The sequence below is a fragment of the Oryza sativa genome, chromosome 8 (genome assembly GCF_034140825.1).
Source record: "Oryza sativa Japonica Group chromosome 8, ASM3414082v1".
Lineage (NCBI taxonomy): Eukaryota > Viridiplantae > Streptophyta > Magnoliopsida > Poales > Poaceae > Oryza > Oryza sativa.
The window spans coordinates 15489986-15497832 of NC_089042.1; the positions used below are offsets into that span (position 1 = coordinate 15489986).

Consider the following 7847-nt stretch of genomic DNA (forward strand, 5'->3'; position numbering starts at 1 on the left):
TACCAACTTGTCACGCCCAGAAATTCTCAAACCAGAATTTCTAAGCTGAATGTGCATTAAATCCCTGTCCAGGACCAGCCAGGGTACACAAACGACAATTGTTGACATACAGATCCACGTCTTACAAAAATAGAAAAGATTACAAATGCAGCGGAAAAGAATAAAAGCGAGCTAAACCGGGAAGCTTGACTTCAGCAGCGGGCGGCTCCACTCCACAGGCAATCCTTGACGGCAGCGACGAAACCAACTTTGACAAAACAGCTCCAACTAGGAAGATCTTCAGCTCTGGTGTGGGGGAAAAGAGAGCAAGACTGAGTACTACCCACTGTACTCAGCAAGTCATACCGGAAGAGGAGGTATGATGCAGGATATAACCAAAGGAGGCTAGAGGTTCTTTTGCATAAAGCTAGCATTTAAAAGCAGTAGTTGGAAGCAGTAAAACAGCTGTAGTAATTAATCAATATTAACCAAACACTGTCCAACGCTACACCACGTTGCAACAGGCCCAACCAACCTCCTGAACTACACCAGTTCATTAAGCTAAACTAGGGGTGAGACTAATCACGGTGAATCTGGTTGATCGCCCATAACCGCGGGCACGGCTATTCGAATAGTTTTACTCTGGCCAGAGGTGTACAACTGTACCCACAAGACACGATTCCACACATGTCGCCATGCCCCGAAGTATCACCATGATACTGCAAAGGGGGAAATCGTGACAAGACCCTCCACATAACCCTCCCCTAACCATCCACACCACGCTAAGGTTTCACCCCCACCCCTCAAAAGGCAGTGGGCGGTCCCCTCTTGCGCCGCGGTGAATCCGGCAGCTGGACAACCGGACACCCCGGCCGACCCAACTCCATCACGCCCACCCTCGCCACCGGTGCCTAGGAAAGGGTCGAGCTATACTTCAGATCAAGCAGTTACCCACTCCCGCTTGTGGTAAGCACGGTAAGTCTCCCAGGGTTTCCCGTGAACTGGTCCTTAACTGCCATGGGTGCGACCAGCAAAACCATGCACCCACAGCCCACCATTCAGTGTATTTTAATTAACTAACACCATTGCGGTGGCACCAATCTAAAGCTATGCCAATAGACAAAGTCTATGTAATAAGGTGATCCCCATTTGTGTGCTAGTTGAACTAAGCATGGCTAAGCATTTCCTAACCAACATCTAGTCATTTTGATACCCAGGTTATCAATGGCATAAGGTAAACAATAAATGGCTGAGTATTAGGACCCATCCCACATGATATTGTAAAAGAATGCACATTTAATAGAAATGCGGGATATTTGTAAATTGGGTACAATATGATCAAACGTATTGCATGACTTGCCTTTCTCTCGCACTGATGAGATCACAGCAACGTCTTCGAGAAACCGTGGATCGACGAAACGGCCGAAACCTACGCGACAAACAAAGCACACAAGCAAAACATGCTATAAGACTACAGAAACAGGAAACAAAACCATTTTTAATGGATTCTTTGCATTTTTCTTGATTTACTGAGACTTGAATGGACTTAAACGGAGCTCGGATGATTTACTTATGATTTTTAGAAGATAAACTGTGTTTTTACTAATAAAGAAAAGTCCTTAATTAATTATTGCGCAATTATTGCCCCAGGGCTGACGTCAGCGAGGGGAGGGGGCGGCGCCGACATGCGGGCCCCACTGGTCAGCGACACTAAGAGAGGGAGAGGGGGCGGCTGGCAAGCGGGCCCCACTGGCAGCGGCACAAGGGGAGAGGGAGGGGTGGTCCACCGGCTGGTGGGCCCCACCGGGCAGCGGCACAGGGCGGGAGAGGGGCGTGGCTGTTGGCTTGGCACGGCTCGAGCCGGCCGGCCATGGCGAGGCGACGACGGCGCACGACCGCCGGCGGTGACCGGCGGCGCGGGGAGACGGCGGCGACCGGCGCGAAGGCGGCGGCGGCAGCCGAAGACGACGGCGCACGCGCGGAGGGCGGCGGCGCTCACGGGGGAGAGGAAAGGAAGGAGGAAAGGTGATTCCTCACCGAGGCGATGGCGGCGACCGGCGTGGGAAGAGACGAGCGGCGATGACCGGCGACGCGGAGGCACGGACGGGCGGCGGCGACACCCTAGGGGAAGATGGAGAGGCGTTAGGAGAGGAGACGACGACCACGGCGGCTTGAATTGCCGGCCGGAGATGGAGGGGAGGGAAAAACTCACCGGCTCGCGAGGGGAGAGGTGCTCCGGTGGGATTCCGGCGACGCGAGGCGGCGGCCGGGAAAGCTCTTGCAGCGGCGAAGCTAACGGCGGCGGCGGTTTGGCGCGGCGGCGACTCTAGCGGCGGCGGCTCGCGGCCGAAGGCGGCGGCCAGCGGCGGAGCTCGGGTGCGACGGCGCGAGGGCGGTAGACGGCACGGGAGAGCGCGGCGAGTGCGAAAAAACGAGAGAGGAAGACGCGGGGAACGATTTATAGGCGGAGGGGGAGGCGGTCGTGGCCGGGAACCCATCCTATTGCGCCGGCGACGTGGGAAGGTGGGGGAGAGAGAGAGGGGTGGGATTCAAATTCGAATCCCGCCCATTTGCGAGGCGCGCGAGGGCGGGAGACGCGGGGGAGAGGCGGCGACGTGGGAGGGGGACGCGGGAGCGGCGCGGCGTGGGCGCGGGAAGAGCGGAGGAGGCGGCGACGTGGCGGATTCGGCGGCGGTTGCCGTCAGAGGCGGGTGGCTGGAGGAAGGGGACGACCTGACAGGTGGGCCCCACCTGTCAGCGTCCCGGAGAGAGGAGGAAGGAGAACGGGCCGGCCCACAAGGGGAGGCCGAGCGCGGGCGACGGGTGGAGTGGGCTGGGCCGACGGCCCAATAGAGAAAAAGGAAGGAAAAAAAAAAGGAAAAAGAAGAAAGGATTTTTCCTGGGATTAAAAATTGCACTTTGGTGATTTTTAATTGGTTAAAATTATTTCCAAGGCTCTGAAAATTCCACTAAAAATCCTGTTAATATATTGTGACATGTAGAATCCAAGAAAAATTCCACATGCCGATTCCGATTATTATTTGCATTTATTAATTAGGGAATTAGCTCTAGGTTAATTAAGATAATTTCTTCGGACGATTTATTTAGCCAAATTTTTAAAGCAAGCAAAAAGGGGGAAAACTTCAGGGCGTGACAAGTTAGCAGCTGATTGGATTTTTGGAGGGAGAGAAGAAAGGGTTAGAGAGTGATCCAGGGTGTGCCACTCCTCAGGGTGTTAGAAGAAAGTTAGTAGAAGACTTTGGCTGAAACCAAACTTCAAAAAGAGGTTTTGAAATAAATTTTACAGAGAGAGCAAGTTTGAATCTACTAAGCAGTTCTTTTCAGGATTTTGGAGAGATTAAAGGAGATCAACAAGTTAGCAAACCTTACTGAAAAACTCTGAAAATTTGTGGGTTGATTTCTGACATATCAAGGTTTTTTTTTTTGAGAATTTTTGTGGAAGTTTTGGATGCATATAATTACCAGATTAATTGTTTTTGTGACTCTAGGCCTATCAAGATGCATATGATGAGATGATTAAGATCCAAAAACAATTAAAACCACTCCACAACCACATGATGCATTTAAATTAAATTTAGTTCTCAGGTTTACAGGCTTGGGTATGTTACAAACATAACATAACAAAAGGCCGAACTAGAGCGATTAGGGGTTAAGCTTCTCTATTGACCCCTTCTACGTCGTTGTGTGTGTAATGCAACTTCGTGATCCTTCAATCTCTTATATTATGTTTGCGTTTCAGCTTTAGTTACTCTTCCGCCTTCATACGTCGGGCTGACCATGTCGATCCATGAAGTAAAAGCACACATCCTTGGATTCCCCTGAACAATCAATCAAATTAGATAATGGGAAATAAATGTTATGGGAACGCGAAGCAAAATGTAAATTAATAATTAAGCATGTGACATACAACGAAGTTGTCGTCTATGTTGGGACAGACGAAGTACCGCCTGCCATATGTATCTTGTGAGAAGGACGTTGCAACCTGGCAGCGATCTCTACAACTGCATTTGGGATGATCAGACCATTCAGGTATACCTAATGGATTTGATCTCCAGTGTAAGCTAGCGGACTAAACCTGGCGCTCGTACTCCATCCACGCTTGAATGAATTGTGTGGTTGTCTTAGGTTGAGTTATCGTCGTATCAATCCACTTTACATAGCTACATTTGCGGTCTTCTTCCTGTGTGCAGAAATTAATGACCGTTGGCATATGTAGGTATATGACAGAAGTAATGAGAGTGAGTGAAAAATTAGTGGTACTTACAACAAAATCATCGTCGACAATGTTAGGACACACGAAGCATCTCTGTCCTAGAGTTCGTTGTCGAACGGACCTTATCACCTGGCAACGGTCTCCACACCTACACTCTGGACGCTCCCGTCAAGTGGGGAGTCCCAGTGGATTTACTTGCCATTGTAAGGATTTGGCAGTTTTTCATCGTTCGTACTCATCCTTCCTCCTTAGGTAGTCCGATAATGGTTCGCTGCATGGATATGGGCGTGCCCTGTCACGTTGTGGATTCATCGTATCAACCCACTCAACGAAGTCGCATAAACTATGGTAAGTCTGAAAATTCGAGATATTGTAGACATGTGGTTAGCGATGTATGTATTAAACATGTGCAAATGTAGAGATAACAATGGATTGAACAGTTCCCTGGTAAATGTTTGGGCATTGGAAAAATCTCCTACCGTGGATTTCAGTAGTAAGTGATGTCATGAGTATACATTGATCACGGCATGCGCAGATTGGACGGTCGCACCATGGTGGAAATAGACCTGCGAGTAGGGGTGGACAAAAAGCTTGGGCTCGTGAGCTCGGCTCAGGCTTGGCTCGGGCTCACATAGCTCGGCTCGGCTCGAAAGCCAAACGAGCCAAGCCCAAGCCTCCTTCCTAGCTCGTTTCTGAAACAAGCCAAGCCCGAGCCGGCTCACGAGCCGCTCGTGAGCTCGCTTGGCTCAGTACAATAGTGTCATATGCACAAGTTTTACACCTTTTCTAACTATTTATTTGTTGAAAATAATAATTTTGATTGTCATATTATCTATTTATGTGTTGTGATGACATATTAAAGAAAAATATCACTTTATTACACATTCTATGTGGTAAAATGTTGCTCCATTTCTCTTAGACCTGCTTGAGATTTACTTGATGCCAGGCTCGCGAGCCAGCTCGAGCCCATAAATGAGCCGAGCCGAGCTGCAGTTTTAGCTCGTTGTTTGTAGCGAGCCAAGCCAAGCCGAGCTTCCCTTGCACCAAGCTTTCACGAGCCGAGCCAAGCCAGGCTCGTCTCGGCTTGTTTCCACCCCTACCTGCGAGTGGATCTCTCCGCCAGTCTAAATGCTCGCAGAATGGAGCTTCCATTGTGTTGAACTTGATGCTGAAGACAATGGGAAATGTAAAGAGGAAAGGACTTGATGAGCTCTTGTTTGGTCAAGGTATGTATTTATAGTGCCGTAACAACTGCAGGAAGCGTACCGGTGAAGATAGGGTTGATGTGTGGATAGACTTGACGGGCACGAGCGAGCAGTCTATACTGAAAGGTGATCACGACTAGTCGAGCTCTCGCATGGTCGCTTTCATAACTCTGCAGTTGATAAAGTTGAAAAATGGGGTGGACCACAAAGGGACATGTGCACCGAAAGTAGATAGCACACCACGTGCATGCATTTATGCACCTGTCCTATAGTGCGCCGCAAAGTTCGAAGCGAATCATTTGTCCTGATTCATTGGAAGGGTATGCAAAAAATGAATTCATCTGAAAAAGATTATGAAACAGTAATGATAATAACTAAGTTAATAATAAAGTGTTGACAAATAGTAGGGATAAAACATAAATGTCTCAAATTTTAATACAAATAGATAAGTCAAGGGCGATCAATTCCCTTCGCACGCTTGCTAGGTCCCCCTTCTTCCTACGTCTAATCTGCTCAGTGGGATATGTCAAAATATCGGGGGGTGCCTCTCTCTTGCTGTCTGCTGTGGTGTCACCTCGGGTGCCTGAACGGCCTTTGTCTCCTGTGTCGGCTGTGTGACCTGAGGTGCTGCGTGCCAATAATCCATCCCTGCTTCCCCTTGAGGAGGCTCAGTGGAAAAGAAGTCCTCAATGAATGCTGTGCGAGGGGAGTACTCATCATCTGTTTGCATAAGAGGGAGAAACCAAAAATGGCATACTTAGTAATGATACATATAATTAGAAACTAAAGCGTGTTATTGTTTAAAATGACTTACATGTGTGCTGTGTGTGGCCTTGATCTAGCGCACGCGGAGTGACATGAAGTCCCCATGCCGGTGTGTTCAACACGTTGTCCCCTGTTGGCATGTAAGGGAGGTGTGCCAACCCAGATGCTCCCTGGGTGGGGTGAACATAAGGCGGAGTTTGGAATACCTGCGGACGTGGCTGTGCCGTGCTCGATGTGGGTACCCCTGATCCAGCTGACCCCCTGGTGTACTCCAGTGCTGGGGTGTGCTGAAAGGAAGGACGACTGTGAGATGTGTGGGCTGCTTCGTACCCGCAACGTAACGTGGATAGACCACTGTGATCCACGCTGGAACAACGGGGTAGTGGTGGTGATGCCCTACAGGCCGACAGCTGCACCACATCTGCTGCGCTCCCGCAGGAGACACGACAAAGTAGTGCGGCAGCACAGGCACGGAAGTTGCGAAGGACGCTCGCCACATCGTCAGGCCTGACGACTGGAGGTCTCGTCTCTAGTCTTTGCAACAGGGTGTCGAACTCTACTTGAACGTGCTCAACAAATTCCGCCTATTCCACAAATAAGCAAGGCAATTAAAATTATTGAAGTAGTTGCACATTTATTAAGAGTATTGAACAAGTTGCACATTGATTAGAAATATTGAACCGGCGTGTCGGTCATGCAGAACACAAACATTTGGTCTATTTCGAACAACACACAATTTAATGTGCCGCAAAAACCAAAGCCAGCTTGATGTGTTCTCGCTTTCAACAAATGCAAAAGCAACAGCAACGACATGGCTATCCGCATCGACTCCGATCGCGATTAGAATTGTTCCTCTGTACTTGCCTAGTACCATCAACACAAAGCAAAGGAATGCAATTTCTGAAGGCCTCTATCATACACCCAAATGACCAGAAAGCCCGACGAAGAACATTCTCCCCATTTTCATTCACCTCGTCGAGAATAGCCATGTGTGTGCCCGGGTTTCTTGCCTGCATCACCTCCAATAGTGGGGGAAGATTGTGATAAGAATCCTCATAAGTTCCAAACCTCATCTCCAGTGCTTTCTGTTTTGCCCTCCAAGCCTTGTCGTACGATATCTCATATCCATACTCTTTCTCTATGTCATGTATTATTGTGAAAGGGGACAAAGATGTTTTTCTAACCACCTTTGAATATACCATTTGTGCCACAAATGCCGCAGTCATGTTCCTGTGTACCGGACGGGTATTCTCCAACAAACACATATGTTGCTCAACCCTTGAAGCTACCCATAAATTGTCATGTTGTGGCTTGTAACCATGCACTCTCCAAGGATATCCAGCCTGTGTGCACTTCACGTCGTACGTCGTCCTAGTTGAAACCTTCACCCCAAACTCACGCTTCTGGTCAAATGTCCACCTCTTCACCGCATCTTGTAAGTGACCTTTGTCATGAAACATATGTCCAACTTGCACCTGCTTACTATCATAACACCAGTGGGCATCTAAACCATCGTTAATATTCATACGACTCATCGATATGGTCATCTAATCATCGGGTATGTTGGTTTCGTTGTCCCACAGTGTTGTATCTTCTCCTTCCACTACAAGTGCAATGTATTCCTCATTTTCCACTGCCATCTGATCCACTACTGCCTCATTCTC

The 7847-nt window shown here is 48.7% G+C and overlaps 2 long non-coding RNA genes across 2 annotated transcripts; both read right to left on the reverse strand.

The window, feature by feature from the left end:
- Positions 1-216: 216 nt before the first annotated feature.
- LOC136351339 (uncharacterized) lies at positions 217-2260 on the reverse strand. Its single transcript, XR_010734350.1, has 3 exons — positions 2192-2260; positions 2017-2100; positions 217-285 (listed from the first exon to the last, which is right to left on the reverse strand). It is a non-coding gene; the product is annotated as an uncharacterized lncRNA (long non-coding RNA).
- A 1273-nt stretch (positions 2261-3533) lies between these two features.
- On the reverse strand, positions 3534-4555 carry LOC112939833 (uncharacterized). Its single transcript, XR_003243663.2, has 3 exons — positions 4265-4555; positions 3908-4180; positions 3534-3818 (listed from the first exon to the last, which is right to left on the reverse strand). It is a non-coding gene; the product is annotated as an uncharacterized lncRNA (long non-coding RNA).
- Between the last annotated feature and the right edge of the window lie 3292 nt (positions 4556-7847).